Below are 18,338 nucleotides of genomic sequence, written 5' to 3'. Positions count from 1 at the left end.
GGAGCCTATCATTTAAACAATACAGAAGCCAGCAGTCCTCACAGGGAGGGGGGGGTTTGCATCCCTGCAGTATACATGCTGATGTCAGGAGGCATTTTTGATAGTCAAGACTGGGAAAGAGGGCTGGGGGTGGGGCTCAGTGTACAGATTTACCTAGGACAATGAGCATCCCTCAAAAAACACCCAGCCAATGGCCAAAATTAAATTCTGTATCAGTCTGAGATTGCCCTAACATGTTGATACCGGGGAATGAAACTCCCAACCTACTATGTCCGGTACTAGTTCATATTCTCTACAACTGAAGAATGAATTTTAGGAACAAACGTGGTTAAGAACAGAATATATTTACTGAGAGAAAGAAAGCTTCTAAGAGACAGAAAGGATCCCGAGCTGGTTGCCAAGGACTCTGTCTTTTCCAGAGACTTTATAGAGTAAAAGCATGGGGTTTGAGACAGGTCCAATGTGGAGAACTCACAAGGCAGATGGGCATAACTCACAAGGCAGATGGAACAGAACTATTGTTAGCCAATAAGATTAATAGTCCAGGTAAAATTGATTACATTAGGGACAAATGAGAAGCCAGTCACCTAGAAAGCAGAAGTGGGCATTCTTAGAGAGCAGTGACTCTTCCCTAGTGGTTGAGATGGTGACTCCTGACTTCCTCAGGGTGATAGGGAACTATTTAGAATATCAGTCCTTAGGATGTGGGTGCATTTGCTTGGTCTTTTGTCTTGAGGTCTGGTCCACAGCAGAAGGTGTCTGTCTCCCTCACAGTTGCAAGGTTTCTGGGCTTCTGCACTGGCTTCTTTGAGGATCCAGCCCTATCTCACTGCCTATAGTATTTCAGCTGCCTGCAACAATGTCAGTAGTGGTTTCTTTTATATGAGATCCAGAGTAAAAATAAAGAGGAAAATAAAAGATATATAATAGAAAAAGGAAGATAGATCATTTTCAAAGGGGAAGAAGATCAAGAGACGGAGAGAGGTGGGATAGGAAATGAAAAAAAGAATTTGGGATGTGTTATGCACACGTACCAATTCTACACAGGTTTGTGTACTGCAAACCTGTACAAAAAAGGGGGGAGGGTCAAGAGATGGATGGATGAGAGAGGGAAAGAAGGGAAAGGGAATCAAGAAAGGAATTAAGATGGATCATGTACCTGCACCCGCGTCCCACAAGGAATAAAAATGTACTCCACACAGGTACTAATAAACTAAACTAAATGGTTTAAAAGTTATGGTTACCTGTATCTCAACCTAATATTTTTATGAAGTTGAATACAGTATTTTTCTATAATTCTCTTAAAAATGTCATTGGTGCTTAGATTAGGACATATGTACATATTGTACATATGTACATATTAGGGACAATATGTACATATTAGGACATTAAGTACATATGTACTTAAATGTACAAATGGGTTTAAGATGATAAATTTAAGAAATGTATATGCTAAATAGAAGTTTGGAGGGATTCCAGGGCCAGCAGAAAACTGACCAACCCAAGGGGCAGAGTTATTATCTTTTTTCTAATATTGGATCAGGCTTCTAGAGGGAGTGGTACAGAGGTCCAGGAGATGTCTTGGGATTCCAAAGACCTTCAATCATCCAGAAGATGTATTAAAATCATTCTGACTTTTGAAATCAGGGTCAATGTCTGATAAAAATAGCAGTACTGTGGAGATAATCACCACTAACTGGTACTTCAAATTGGAAGACATGGACTTTGTTCTGTGATTATGAAATTACTCACTGGGGCCAGAAACAACTTAAAGTTCAGAGGCGTATTAATTCAAAGACCAAAAAAGAGGAACCATTCAACCAGCTCAAAGAAATCATTGCATCATTTCCTTGTATGTGGATCAGGTTAAAAATAACCTCTAATCCTTGTCAAGAGTTGAGTGTCCTGTCAAAGAGAATTAGGAAATTACCGCAGAGCCAGGTTATAGGGGGGAGAAGAGAATGAGCAATTCATCAAGGAACAAATGGCTGCTGGATTTTAGGATTAAAATTTCTGAATGACTGGAGAGAACGTGGGGCTAAGGAACCAGGATGGAGACAGGAAAAGGGCAAGGAGGGCGCTGAGTGAGGATCTATGGGATTGTGAATTGGAGGAGGAGGGGCACCGGGGCCAGCAATGCACCCGCCCATGGGCCTGGCGGTGCTGGGCAACTGGGTGCTCTTTTGTACTCGGTCTTGGCAGCCTGCCTGGGCCTTACGTCCTCACAGAGACAGGGTGTAAACCTTTAACTCTGTGCTCAGTGAGCCATGAAATGACCTGAGGCTGAGCCCCCCAAACGCTACTAGCACTTCAACATCACAACCACAACACACCAGCAAAAAGAATACTTTCTCTTCAGGGCCATAGCAGTGGAGAGAGACAGCACATGCAGGCCAAGGTGGCTTTTTGACCTTCAGAGCAGCTGTAGGTTGCAGCCAGTTGGCAGCCTCCTCCTATTTGCCACTGTGCTAAAAACCCCATAAAGCAAAAACCAAACAGAGGGGCTGTGACTGTGCCCTTCATTCTCATTCTAGGCACTCAAATACTGACAAACCTGACCACGTGTTGTGACATCCAAGCCACTGTCCTTCCAGTCTTGTACAATTTCGTTTTGTGGTTTCCTTGCAATTTGGGACAAATTTTATTGCTCTGGAAACAATCAATTAGACTCGCGCTACTCAATCACCTTAGAATTCCTGTGAGTGCGCTTATTGTAGAAACCAGCACTCAAGTATTTAGGATGATGATGATATATATATTTTTTTGAGGTTACATTGTACTGAAGTTGAGGAATGTCTACACATCTGACCTTGGTTTTCTTTTGTTTCTTTTGACTAAAAGCCACAGTCGTTCTGAGCATAACTTTCAATACATGAGCAGTACCGCAATGTTCCGTGTGATATGGAATAGAAATGTGTTTTTCTTAGCACCATGTAAGTAAGGAAAGAATAGTGGCTGGACTTCAGTTTAGACCCGGACTGACCAGTTGCTAGTGACATGTCCTTGAAAGTCAGTCACTTCTTTAATCTTGTCTGAAGAGCAGAAATATTATTCTTTACTTCCTGTAATTGTAATATGAAGAGAGTGAACTATTGTCTGCCTAGTAACTGCTATTTGGTGGGTGCTTAATAAATAGGATATGTATTATCATAAATGCTTTGTATTAGAAAAACAGATTTTCTAAGAGACTACTTTTGTTAATTATTATACAAAATTATGTAACATGCCACAAACCATACAGCTATCTATAGTCATTTTAACAAAATAGACACATTTATCATTAGTAAAATGATCAAAAAAACTTCTGTGAAGACCCCACCATGTAGAGTTAAAACATCCTCACATGCTTGCGAGTTCTGTAAGCAGTAGGGGATTCAAGATAGGGGTGCCTACGTCAGTGTAAGTACCTTGTTAGAAAAACGAGCTACAAAGAGTATGACATCATTTGGCTTGAAGGCCAATGAGATTTGGTCAGCAGAAGTATGCAGTAGCTCAAGGGAAATACTGGGAGTCCAGCCAGTAACTTCTGACCTACAGACAGAGAAGAAACTCTGGGAACTGAAAGGTCTCTTATCACATTTTGATTCAAAAAATAAAATCTACACTCTAGATCCAGGACCTATAAATGGAATGAGATACAGGAAGAGTAGTTTTCAGGTGATATATAGCACATTTGGCAAAGAACTTTCCACATGTGGCATGGAGAGGCAAGAAAGTCTTTCTCTGAGTATTCCCTCCAGGTTTATCATCAAAACAGACGGATGAGAGGAACTTAATGATAATGTCATGCATTTATATAACAATGTCAGGGCACCTTGATGTACAAGAGCTTGAAAATGGGGAGAATTATTACTGGTTGGTCTGTTTCTCCATCCATCCATCCATCCATCCATCCATCCATCCATCTATCCTCCTATTCACTTGTTCATTCATCAATTTCTTTCCACTCACTCATTCATCTATCCATTAGTTCATCAACATTAATTAAATGTACACCCCCTACTGGGCTCTCAGCTGAAGGTCAAAGCTATACAGACAGAAGGGTTCAAGCCCACTCTCCAAGGATCTTACAAAACACCAGGGAATATAGTCAAAAAGAAAAAATTTGTAATTCATTGAGTTGCACATGGGTTGGGCATACAGCAAACATTTAATAAACAGTGTACAAAACAATAAAATAACACAGGTATACAGCAAGAGATGCCATTTATATAGCTCCACTCACTTTTACTTTGAGGGTAAGGGAGTGGGAGCCTGGCTTTTGGCATTTTAGGGGAGACAACTGAACCACGTAGGTGGCTGTTGCCTCTTTCTAGCTCCTGCTCATCATCTCCAGAGGAAACGACCTCTGTGCCTTGGAGTCTCTAATGGAGCCAGTCCTCCCCTGTAGGCTGTCTTCACTTCAAGTGAGGGAGGGTTATTTACTGCATGCCTCTTCGCTGACGATCCCTGTGGAGGGAGTGTAAGAATCACATTCACTTTCAGCCGCTGAGTGGGCTGGAAGGAAGCCATCTGTGTGTCTCCTTCCTTTATCTAATACATGGGGAGGGACAGAGTGTATTTTAAAAAAAAAATATTTTAAAAAAGTCTTTAAAAATACCACAAGTGCAATTCCCAGTTTGATATCAAATTGCTATTTATCGTTCATTTTACTTCACATTTTGCATCTTGTGCCAAGGATTTAGCCCTGAATACTTTTGACTTTTTGGAGTTGGAATTATAAACCACTTCATAAACTCTAGAGCTATTTTTTTAAAAAAACAAACAACCAAAAGATGGAATGCAGTGTCTTATCCATTTTAAACATTGGCAAAACTGAAATTGGGTTTCATATTATTGTGAGTTATAATAACTTTCACCTACTTGGATTTGATTTGTGATTCTGCCATGAACTGGTGAGGGCTGGAAGACTATTAGACTCACACCCCTGTCCCTGATCCTCATTTGGATCAGGGAGGTTCTGGAGGATTGAGATTTGAAAGTAATCACTGTAAAACACACCACCATTAATCAAATCACCGCGACCATGGTGTACAGGGTGTTCCATTCCATCGCAGGCTTGCGGGAATCATCCCATCAATTCTAATTTGGCCATTGTCACTGGAGTAGACAAAGAATCAATCAAATCAACAAGTTTTTATCTAAAGCTTACTGCACACTTAGCACAGTTCTAGGGTACTATTTAGTAGGGGAAGTGGGAGAGGGTAGAAGTCATCTAAGACACATTCTTCTTTATATGAACAAGTCAGGAGGAGGACGGCTTTTGTTGCCTTTAAATACTACCTGTCCACCTTGATGGTTAACTTTGAAAGGCTCCATGATTTTCAGCTACAGCGTTGGCAATATTTTATGCCATTTACAAAGTGAAATGAGTTATTTGGGGGAGAAAAAGCTCACAAATTTATTGTACCAGTTGGGTGTTTTCTCTTTACAATTGCTGATTGATTTTGATAGCAGAGCAGGGACTCTGCATCCTGATCTGAGGAGCGTAACAGTGTATGTATAAAGGGCTTTGTGGGAATTATTTCCTCTGTGGCATCTCCACGGCTGAGTGGGTGAGCAAAGGCCAGGCCAGGCCACGCTTGCCATGTGGGATCGTGCCTCCTCTTTAGGCTCATGAAGCCGACAAGGAGGCAGATAAACAGACTTGGGTGTTCTGTCCATGTTCCTGAGAAGGGAGGAAGTGCCAGTGTTATATAATGGTCCGAACTTATGAGAAGTCCAGACTCTTCCTATAAATAAAACCACAACTAAGAATATAAGAGAAATTTTTCTTTTGTCCTGCTAGGCTATGGAGACATTTTAAAACATTTGTGATTTTTAAAAACTTTATTGAGGTATAATTCACATAACATTAAAATCTCTTCCATGTACAGTTCAAGAAGTTTTGGTAATTTATAAGAATTGTACAGTTGTCACTACAATCCAATTTTAGAATATTTCCAATATCCTCAAGTTCCCTGCTTCAGCCCATTTGCAGGGAAACTTCACTCTCACCCTCAGGCCTGGGCAACAACCGATTGCTTTTTGTCTAGAAATTTTCTATGAACAGAGTCATAAAATATGTTGTCTTTTAAGTTTGGCTTCTTTCACTTAGCATAATGTTTTCAAGATTCATTCCTGATGTTTTTGTATCAGTCCTTCATTCCATTTTATTGCTCAATAGTTCCATTGTATGGGCAATTTTCTTAATTCATTCTGCAGTTGATGGATGTTTAGATCTTTCCCAGCTTTTATTGTAACATTGAATGTAGCTGATAATTTTAATACAGGACTCTAAAATGGCAATTCAATCTTTTCTAATTTTGAGTTGTTTGCACCACTGTACCAGTTTTGAAAGATTCTTATATTACATTGATGAAATATAAAGTCCAGTGAAAAGTAAGAAGCTACCAAGAAGTTACTGTGCCCAGCGAAGACTTCATTTAGGCCACATGAGCCAAATCATAAAGCCTTGAAAAGAGCCAGCTGTCCCTCAAAGGAAAAGAAATTGGGCCAAAGACATTCTTACTTCTTCCTATTATCATACCTGTTTTCTCATTCTTGAAGTACTTCCTTCCTCTGGATATCAAGCACTCTGTCCATTCATAAAACAACTCACTCATTCCTATCCATTTCACAAATGTGTTGTGTATATTTCCTCTATGTTAAGGAAAAGCTCCAGGTGCTAACATAGATCTAAAAAAGAAAGAAAGAAAAGAATCTAGAAGATTGTAACTGGTTCTGCACAGGTACCTGTTTTGACTGAAACTCACAATAAAAAGTACATGTTACCTATGCACGCACGACCAAGATGCTAGTTTCATAAAATGATACTCAACATTATCACAAATGATGCAGTGTGATTTTCCACTTCATTTAAAAAGTTGCTTCAGCCCGCTGAATGAACATTACCAACCACACATGGGTTGCATCTTGAAATTTTAAAAAATTTCACAAAAATATTAATGTTTTAGGACTATGCTTATGTTTTAGAGGACCATGCTTACTACAGAGAAGAATAGAGAATGGAAGAATAGTATGAAAGTGGTGTGTGTGTGTGTGTGTGTGTGTGTGTGTGTAGAACATACAGGTGATGTGAGGACCTTTGTGATATAAATGATCTCTCTTACTCATAAGTTGGGTTTTTACCACAGTTTGCCCACTCTCTTTGCTCTAGTGAATACTGGATGTTAAAACCAAGTTGCTAAAGAGGTGGCAGTCACCTCAGCGATTTTGAGGAAGAATCATCCTTCTTTGTCCCAGCTAATAGTATCAACCCAACTTCATAGAGCAAATGATTCTTATTCTAAATTCACTGTCCTTTGATTTGATAATTCTTTGTGAGTAGCTGAAACTTACAGGAATGGAGCTGATCTTATGCTAAAAATGCTGGCTGACTGTCCTTTTTCTGAATCAGTAACTTTCTTTGGCTCACCACCCACCTCAGTACAATCCTTTAAAAATTCCTGTTGTCACCTGTTTATTCTCAACTATCTTTCTTAAGAAATATCTGAAACCAAGTGTCAGAGAAAAGAGTTCCTTTCAGCAAATGCCAGAAAATCCTATTTTTGGTGGCATTTCTCTCGTCTCTAAGGCTGAGGATGTCTATCTAGCTCTATAGGAGGATTTTGGGACACAGTAGCTTTTCCATAGACCATGTTTTTTTTTTTTTTCTTTTTCTTTTTTTGCTTTTTGTTTTAAATATTTAGTAAGGGTTTATCACTGACTGAGCATTTTACATAATCTGTTCATTCTTTTCTCAAAATGATCCAGAGAAATAGACTCCTTTATCTCCATTTCCTGATACAGATTGAGCAACCCTAATCTGCAAATCTTAACCTCAAAATGCTCCAAAATCCAACTTTTTGAGCACTAACCCACAAGTGAAAAATTCCAAATTTGACTTCATGTGATGGGTTATTGTCAAAACACAGGTGTACTAGAAATGACTTCAGGCTATATGTGTAAGGTCTATGTGAAGCAACTGACTTAAATGAGTAGCTTGGGTCCCATCCTCAAGAATCTCCTTACGTACATAGAAAAATTTGTGAATAAAACCAACAAAATCCTAAACACTTTTGCTTCCAAGCATTTCAGATAAAGGACATTCAACCCACAAAAATGGGGCACAGAGCCATTAGATAGTTATAGGAGAGCACAAAGCGAGTAAGTAGTGGAGTTGGAATCCCAGTCCACGTCTTCGGCCCCTAAGGATGTGAATTGGCAGTGATGATTCAACGTACTTAATGAGAAGCTATTACATAAGCAGTTGAGACCACGAGGATGGTAGAGACACTCACTATCCCTGTCCGGAGAAGTTCATGACATTGCACAGAGTGACATGGAAACAGACAGGAAGACCCGAGAGCTGTGCAAAGTTGATCAGCAGCATAGGCTGAGGGATTCGAAGTCTGCTCTGAGGGAATCAGGGTGCCCTTGGGGTTTGTGAGCAGCAGAGGCCCTTTCAGCAGATGCAGGCTCAGTCTAGCAGCAGGCAGGAGTGCTGAGCATCTGGCTCAGGAAGGCGGTGGTGGGAAGAGAGAGAGGAATGTTGAGAATGTGGGAGGAAGCAAGACCAGACTTAGTACTATCCTACCCAGGAATCACATTTGTTCATCCACCATGGTGGCTTCAGGAGTGACCCTTTGGGCCTCCCAAGATAACCCTTTCAGAAAAGCCCATGAGCTCCTCCCTTCTGCCGTTAGGAGAACCCTATTGCTTCTTGCCTCAGCTGCGGCTGCGTTAGCTGGAGATTTATTTCCTTGGGCATCCTGAACTCATTAGTCTGTTGACAAGTTCAGCTCCTCTCCACCACAGCACATTACTTCACATTTTCCTCCATTGCACTTAAGCTATTTTGGAGCTTGTGATTTTCCTCACTTTGGTCCAAGTTACACGGTACCGTTGCCTGTGTGGCCCAATCCCTGCAATATGCTCCCCACATCTGCCACCATTTCCCAGACTGTTTAGCTTGAAAATATCTCGAGTAAAGCCTTCCACAGCAGTGGATTCCCATGTGCCCCACTGTCATGTGGCTTTATAGTTTCCTTCACTGGAGGTCTTGTATTCCCACACCAGAGGACTATGGGTAGGACTGTCCATCAATTTGACCATGGTAGCTTCTGTCTGTCCACATGTGGCAGCCTAACACTCCAGCTGCAGCTGTTTAGTGGTCTCAGAGTTCTTGAGAGAGTGAAATATCTCAAGCACTCCATAATTTCCGAATTCCTAAAGCTAAAAAAATAGGAAACAGCTCTAGAATCTGGACCACATCTGCCCCTGAGAAATGGCCTATTGAGGAGAGACTTCTATTGACTTTCCAAGCATGACAGATAGGCAGCTGGGAAAATCAGGACTGGGGAGCTGGAATGGAATTCCCTGGTCACCAAATCTGGGGAAGCTGACTGAAGTCTCAGGACTTCAGGTCCTTTGCTGCAAAGTGGGGACAGAAATCTCAGGTGCTTTTGCAAATACAAATTGTTAGTCCCCCAGTTCCTCGGAGGCAGAACAGCAGACTGGGTAAGGGTGTGGCCTCCAGACCATCAAGGTTTGACCTCTGTCCCTGCTCCCCAGCTCTTTGGGCCTCAGGACAAGTTCTGGCAAACTATAAGTTCCTTAGGTGAGTATAATTCTACAGTATTGGTCCTTTTGTGACTGACTTATTTCACTCAGCATAATATCATTAAACTTCATCCACGCTGTAGTAGCATGTGTCAAAATCTCATTGCTTTTGAAGGCTGTATTGTGTTCCATTATATGTTTAAAACATTTTGTATTCATCCACTTATCAACTGAAGAACATTTGGATTGCTTCTACCTTTTGGCTATTGTGAATAATCTACAATGAACATTAGTATATAAATATCTTTTGAATCTCCTAGGCAACTTCATGTTTTATTGTGGTTTTAAAAAAACACGTGTACCATAAAATTTACCATTAAAATTATTTCCAGGTATACAGTTCTATAATATTAAGTATATTCACATTGTTGTAAAACAGATATACAGAATTTTTTAGCTTGCAAACATGTCTATACCTGTTAAACAACTCCCCCTTCTTCCTCCCCTCCCCAACCCCTGTATTTATAGTACGTTTCTATGAATTTTAGTACTTTAGATACTCTGTGTGAGTTATACAGAATTTACATTTTTATGACTGTTCATTTCACTTAGTAGAATATGCTAGAGGGTCATCTGTGTTGTAACACATAACAGGAGCTTCTTCTTTTTAAAGGGTGACCGATACTCTGGTGTACTTTTGTTCATCTGTTGATCTACAGACAGACATGTGTGTAGCTGCTGCAACCTCTTGGTTCCCATGGAGACACACCATGTATACATCCACTCAGGTCCTGGCTTCCAATGCTCTGGGTCCATGCACCCGGAAGTGGGAATGCTTGATCACACAATAGCTCCTTTGTTAGGGCTTTGAGGAAATACCATACTGTTTTCCATGGCAGCTGTGTCATTCTACAATCTCACTGACAGTCCACAAGGTGCCAATTTCTTTATATCCTCATCAATATTTTTTTTCAGTTTAAAAAATTATAACCATCCTACTGGATGGGCATAAGGCACTAGCTCATTGTGTTGGCTTCAACTTCATTTCTCTGATGACCAGCGATGCTGAGCAGTTTTTCATATGCTGTGGGGCACATTCATGTCATTTTTTGAGAGATGTCTGTTCAAGTCCTTTCTAGATATTAGCCCCTTACCAGATAGATGACTTTCAAATATTTTCTCCTATTCCCATATGTTGCTGTCTTAGGTATTTTTCTCGTTGTGGAGACAAAAAGCTTGACACTCACAAATTAAGGGAGGAAAGGTTTATTTGGCTCACAGTTTGTGGATGTTTCAGTCTATTCATAGCTGGCTCCAAGGCAGGGTGGCTTGGCAGAGGGACACCAAAGAGAACAGTTCATGGTGGTCACAAGGTAAAAAAAGCAACAAAGGAAGCAGAGACAAGTCTCTTTCTGTCTCTTATATTGTATGCAGGCTACTTGCCCTAGGATGGATGTAGCACTCTCACCTTTAAACCTAGCCAGAACTGGCCAAAAGGCAATTTAAATTATTTTATTTTATTATCATTTTTATTAGTGTATGCTTCTGTTATAGCATAATGATATTTACTTTGGTAAATTGGTACATGCATGTAACATATCTTTCTCAGTCTTCATTTCCAATCCCTTTGTCCCCCTCATCCAATTTTCTTTCTTATCTTCAAAAGTCTTTATCTTCTAGTTTTGTGTCAGTATTTATTTATTTATATTTTAGGTTTCTTGTATAAGAGAAAGTGGGCAACTTTTAACTTCTGAGTCGTGCTAATTTTGTTAGCACAAGGGTCCCAGCTCCACCCATTTTCCCGCAAATGACACAATTCCATTCTTCTTTATGGATGAATAATATTCCACCGTGTACATATATCTCATTTTCTTTATCCATTTATCTGTAGACAGCCATCTACACTGTTTCCAGAGCTTAGTTACAGTTACAGTAAAGTTGTGCTATGATAAACATGGGTACACACATATCACTCTAGTATGATGTCTTTTAATTCTTTTGGAAATATACTCAGGAGAGGCATAGCCGGGTCAAATGGAATTCTATCTTTAGTTTTTTGAGCAATTTGCATACTGATTTCCACAGTGGGTGTAGTAGCTAACATTCTCACCAAAAATATAGGAGGGTCATTTTTCTGGCATCCTTGCCAGCATTCATTGTGTTTTATCTTCTTGATAATAGCTATTGTAACTATAAATAAAATGGAATCTCAAAGTTATTTTCATTTGCATTTCCCTAATGGCTAAAGGGGCTGACCATTTTTTCACGTACTTATTGGCCAGTTTTTCTTCTTTTGAGCCAGGTCTAGTCAATTGCCCCTTTTTGATTGGGTCGTTTGTTTTTTGGAGTTGTTAATTTTATCTCAGAATGAGAGAAGTGCGGTTATTTTTTCAATGTGCACGTTTTAGTCTAAATAAACTTTTAGATTTGAAGAGTAATGAAATGAATCTAGGCTGATCATAGCAAATCATGATGCAGTAAGTCATAGTATCTTTTCACTTGGCTCAGGATGAGCAATGGTCCTGATGTCACTTTGAGAATAGCCAGAAATTGGGAGGGACAAGCATTGTAGGACCGGAGGACATGCTAAGCTTTCTAGGCTCTGATTCTAGGTCTACTCCTTCTAGTCGTGTAACCTGAATAACTCACCCAATGCCCCTACCCATAATTCTTTTCTTTTAAATAGGACAATCACAGCTCCTATCACGTGATGAAAATCAGGTGACGTAATGAGTGTAAATTGCCTTAGAGAGTACTTGGTGCAAAGTAAGGATGCGCTCACAAACCAAGGGCATCTCTCTTCTACCCTTAGATCTGTGGATTCCACATTCATGGACCCAGCAACCTCAGATAGAAGACTTTAGAGAAATGGGTTTGTACTTAACATGCAAAGACTTTTTTTCATCACTCTCTAAACAATATTTACAAATATTTACACTGGACTGGATCTAATAAGTAATCTAGAAATAACTGAAAGTGTGCAGCAGGATGTGTAGAGGTTACATGTAAATACTCTGCTGTTTTAGGTGACGAAGTTGAGCATCCTTAGATTTTGGTACTTTGGGGGGTCCTAGAACCAATTCCCCATGAATACTGAGAGACAACAGTACTCCTATGCAGGCCAGTTTCACTACTATTCCAGAAGATTTTATTAAAGAGGCATGATAACCAAAACTATAAAGACAGTGAAACATCCTTGTCTGCGAGTGCTTGCCTGGCTAGGTAGGGGGATAAATGACTGGAGGACAGGGCATTGTTAGGACAGTGAAACTGTTCTGTGGATAAGGAAAGGTACATATTATTGTACATTTGTCAGAACTTGCAGGATGTTCCCCACAAAGAAGGAGCCCTGACTGTAGATTTTAATAACAATGTATTGATTGTGATTCTTCCGTTGTAGCAAACATCTCAAACTTCAGGATGTTAATAATAGGGGAAAACTATGATATAGCGGAGTTATATGAGAATTCTCTGTGCCATCTGCCCAGTTTTTCTATAAACCTAAAGTGACTCCAAAAAGTAAAGTCTACTTTTTTACAAGCATGGCAATAAACTGAATATAAAGTGTCATTCCACCATCCAAGGTCCCTTCAACCTGGAGTAAAGAAATCCTTCAAGTGGACCTACCAACAGCTGTTTGATTCCTCTCACTGTCTGGTTGTCCCCCTCCCCATTTTTAGTCTTCATCATTTTTTTCTCCTGTGGTGCCACAGAATGAAGTGGGATTTCAGTCCCATCTATCATTGTCTGGCTGACAGAAGCCATTCCGCTCCTTGGGGAGCAGAGCCCTGGTGAAGAGACACTTTCCATCTCTCCTTTCACGGGAAATGTATGTATTTAAATAGATATTTCATCCAAGGGTCAAGGGGTTGGAATGAACAGTGAGAAAATCCACAGTTTATCCTTGACCTACATCTGAGATTAAAAAGTGATTCTGTAATCTGTTCCTGTTCTAATTACAAAGCATCAGTGCTTATTGTCTTCACCACAGACTGTTAGCACTTGGAAATAATGAAAATTCAGTGTTTTGCAAGTGTGTTTAAATTCCACATAGGCTGACTACAGGATGTGTGCTTATAAACTATGTGTTTGGCTTCTGCAAGTTCTGAAACACTATGGTAGGAGAATTGTCTGTTCCCTTTAAACTGAAGGAAAGTATGGGAAAAAAGAATGTCATTTTCACTTAATGCCAGGGAGATCAATAGACAGCACATTTGTACAGAAGTATTATGGATTGAGCAATTTGCTTGTCTTAGATCATTATTCGCCCTTTGGGGAGGAAGTGCAATCATAGGCTTGGCCATTGTTGGTATTGGACACACACCCGTCACATCACTTAATAGTACCTTTTGAATATTTCAGTGAGGCTGCTTAAAGACAAATACACCAAGCCAGAGGCAAATACTGTCAAGTGAAGAATGCTCCTGGGTGTTTGAGAAATAGGTATAATAAATGTTGTGATATTAAAAGTGTTGGAAGGCTTTCACTTTTTCCTTCATGTGCTAAGCATTGCTGTTATTATCCCCCTATTATCCCCTGTTATTATCCTTTGAGGTTGCCCCATTGGCCACAACCCTTGCTGAAGGTAGGGGCCCATTGCATTTGCCTTTTATCATTGGCCTTTTGGCCACAGCTGATTAGGTCAAGTCAGGCTTCTGACCTCAGAGGATAAATCCTGAATCAGGAGACCGAGAAGCTCGATCGAGTACACTGGGGGCCCTTGAGGCTCTAAGGTCATGTGAAGATGAGCCTGGGCTTGTATCATGGGAAGCTTGCAGTGTGGGGTGGGAGTGAGGAGCAAAGGTTAAGCCCTTGCAGCGGGGAGCAGACGTGCAGGGAGAGACAGGACCATGCTGCCCCTGAGAGAGGGACAAGGACAGAGTAGGGCCCTGACGCTTTCCTAGGTCCCCAGAGGCCCACAAAACTTCCTGCATCGTGATCCCAGGAGAAGCCCCTTGCCTCATAACAACTGCCTCTGAATTGTGCTTTTTTTGGGAATCAATATTTATTTCTACCAAGTGCTCTATGTAGAAAATACTCAGGAGTTTACACAGTGAATCAAACCAGGCTCCTCAAGCCACTCAGCTAAAAAATAGACAAAGGGCACAGATAGACCTTTCTCTGAAGAAGGTATGCAGATGAACAGTAAGCACACAGAAAGAGATGTCTAGTTAGTAGGGAAATGGAAATCAGAACCCCAAGGAGTCCTCTTCTCACCCATCAAAATGGCTGTTATTAAAAAGAAAAGGAAGGAAAATGGTTCGATGATTCCTCAGAAAATTGAATGTAGATTTATCACAGGATCCAGCAATTTCGCCCTTCTTCTGTAGTTGGGGGGTTTTGCATCCCTAAAAGAAGAGCGGGCAGGGGCTCAAACATACAGAGCAGTGGGTGAATGAATACACAGAATGTGGCTTATGCCTAAAACAGAATGTTACTCAGTTTTTAAAATGAAGAAAGTTCTGATACGTGCTTCAACATAATCATCCTTGTGAAACTAGCAAAATAAGACACAGAGGGACAAATGTAAGACTCCAGACAGGTGGTACAGAGTACAGCAAATACACAGAGACAGAAAGACTACTGGCTGTCAGGGGCTGGTGAGAAGGGGGAGCGGAGAATCAAGGTCAAATTCCACAGAGTTTCTATTTGGGATGGTGAAAAGTTTCTAGAGAGGGACCATGGTGACGATTGCATGGCATTGTGAGTGTAGTTATTACTACTGCATGGTACACTTAAAGGCAGACCAGTAAATGTTAGGTTACATATGTTTTGTCACTAAATAACTAAATTAAGAGGAGTGATGAGCTTAGGTTCCTTGTTATCACTTTGCCACACGATTCTACAAGTTGTTTATGAGGTGCACTGGCCCACCCAGCCAAGCCTCCCAAAGGAGATCTGTGCTATTGCATGCAGGTGACATTGGTTACCCATCAAGAGGAAGCTAGCTGTTGACTGGTGTTGCAACCAAAGGAGCCGTGAGCAACCGCAGTAAGGAGAGGAAGTCTGCTTTTGTGCTAACTTGGCAGAGCTGCCCTTCATCCCTGATGGCCTCATTCGTTTGAGGCAACCTCCATCCTGCAAGCTCATAGTACCATGGATTTTTTCATTTTTACCAGACAGCAGTTCTATCCACACTGAACACAGAGATTCTCCCCTGGGTTGTTAAACGTAAGTTAGGAAGGATGTTTGTCATAGAATCCTTTGTAATAATGAAAAGTTGAAAGCAATCCAAATGCCAAAGGTCAGGATGTAGTTACATGACGTATCGGTAGAACAGAATATTGTGGAGACACTGAAATCATGTTTCTAAGGATATTTTATGTTGCAGGGAAAAATCTAAATATATAATATTAAGTGATTTTCAATGAAAAAAGACAGGAAACAAAGCTGAATATTCATCATTATTTCAGTCTTGTTATAATCTTATCTAGACTGAAAACTGTCCCAGAGAAAAATGCTAAAATGTTAATGAGAATTATTTCAGAATAGAAAAAAGATAGGTAATTTGATTTTTCTCTCTTTATAATTTATTTTCTTCTTTAACATATTTCATTCTGAAATTCAGGAACATGAAATACTATTAACTTTTTTCTTTTTAAAGAAAACGAGACAGATTAGTTTTGGTGCCTAGAGGAAGTATAGTGTAGCACCCCTGGGAGTGCCGATGGGCAGTGATTTCCAGGGGCCTTGGCCCTCGGTCCCTGGCCTTGTCATGTGTGTTAAGAACATCCCTGAGTGGTAGTTTCAACTCACTGTTCTTCCTGAGACCTCAGATTGGGATCTTGTTTATTTTGTTTGTCACTGATTCGAGATGAAAGTGCAGCCACCTGCACCTTTTGTTGGAATCGGTCTGAGTTCACTTATCGGAATGTTCACATTTTTTCTCATTGTTCTACTTGGTGCGTGCCCCTGCTCCCCCAGCAGAGCCTGCCCCTTGCCTGCTGCTGTTTATTCAAAGTTGGGCAAGCCCAGCTTCTGCTCCAGGGTCACTGCGGCCCCATTGTCTAACATGTTAGAGTTCCTTATTTGAGGAGAGGCATGATTCTTGCTTGGGATTCCAGTGCTTGTTTATGACCTGCATACCAGTTATTTCAGGAAACTATGAATTCATTTTGTTTGGGTTTAATGGAAAAGAAAAGATTCCTATTTCCCCGCAATAAAATGTACTCCTATCTTGCTATTGTATGGAATACTTAAACTTAAAACAAAACAAAAGCTGGTGACATACTTCCTGATGTTAACATCACAGGCATTATTACAAAAGGAAAATTAAATCGACAATTCAAAACAAATGGTATTTTATACCACTTACTTTGGACATTTTATTGAAGGGAATAATACTTAAGGTTCTATGGGAATAGTTACATTTGTGCTTCACAAATATAAGCCATCCTTGGCTTAAGCATGTCATCTTTTGAAAAATTTAAATATTAAATAGGATTTATGTGTCTTTTGAGTGACAATCATCAATGTGGGATTGCATAACAATTTAACTCCAAATTATTAAAATCTATAATCAGTGAATAAGTCTTACAGTGACTCTGGGGAACATTGTTTTTCTTGGTTTAACCATAATGGCAGTGTGTTCTTTGGCATTCTTTTAAAAAAATCACCATTTCTAGATGGACAGGACTGTATTGTCTGGAGATATTGGAAACAAGCCTCTTTGTCTGCCAAACTAGAAGCAACTCGGCCATTAAAATGATGTCTATTTTTAATACAGAGATTCTACAAGGTTGAAACATAAAGTATTCCTAAAATAATATGTAGAGAAATGAAACCTTAAAAGAAAAATGAATTCAGAATACTTGCTAGGATAATTAGCCAGTGTCACCAAAATTGGTTTCGGGAGCACCATCCCTTGAGTGTCCTGTTTGACATTGTTGAATATTAAGACTGTTTGGACACAATTATGGCTGTTACAGTGACAGTTATGACATGACATCAAACCAACAACTTGCTTTGGCTATCATTGTCTGAAGGTCGACGTTAGATCATCCCAGAGAGCTTAGCCACAGCTGCACCGAAGACAAGAAAGAAGGACGAGGTCAGGACCACTGTGCTGCGGTGACTGAGGACCATTGCTGTAAGAACACATCGGCCTTCAGCGATATTTTATTCACAGTGAAGAATAAATCTAAATATCTAATAATGTAAAAGAAAAGGAAGATACCCAATGGAAAAAGACATTTAATTTCCCTAACAGAAATAGTGCTTACTCTGTCTTCTAGAGGGCAGTCAGATAAGCCCCAAAGGCAAAGAAAACACCTACCTTTCATATGGCCTGAATGTTTCTGTCTCTCTGGTTCATTAACTGCAATGCAAAAGTGATGGCATTAGCTATAGAACTGTTCAAGAGGTGATTAGGTCCCAAGGAGAAACTGTCAGGAGCAAGAATTTTGCCTTTCCGAAAGGTATCCCATCACTCTCCTGCCTTCTTTCTTCCATGTGAGGATGCAGTGAGAAGGTGGCAGTTTGAAAACTGGCAGAGGACCTCAACAGAGTCTCACATGCTGGCACTCTGATCGTGAAATTCCAGCCCCCAGAACCGTGAGAAGTACATATTTCTGTAATTTATAAACCACCTGCTTATTGTACTTTGTTGTAGCATCCTGAACAAACTCAGCCTTGAGAATGCAAACAGCTTGGTCAATCCTAGAGGCTTCCAAAGAAGTTAATTACAAACGAGCACACTCAGCCCACAGGTTAGAAATGTCAGCTGTTTAATTAACTTCTATCAACTTCATATTGTTAAAAATGTAAATATTCATGGTGGCATTTAACAATAAAGT

The sequence above is a fragment of the Cavia porcellus genome, unplaced genomic scaffold (assembly GCF_034190915.1).
Source record: "Cavia porcellus strain 051 isolate PalLab524CR breed Dunkin Hartley unplaced genomic scaffold, mCavPor4.1 scaffold_2, whole genome shotgun sequence".
In the NCBI taxonomy this organism is placed as follows: Eukaryota; Metazoa; Chordata; class Mammalia; order Rodentia; family Caviidae; genus Cavia; species Cavia porcellus.
Note: the sequence above shows the minus strand (reverse complement) of the source record.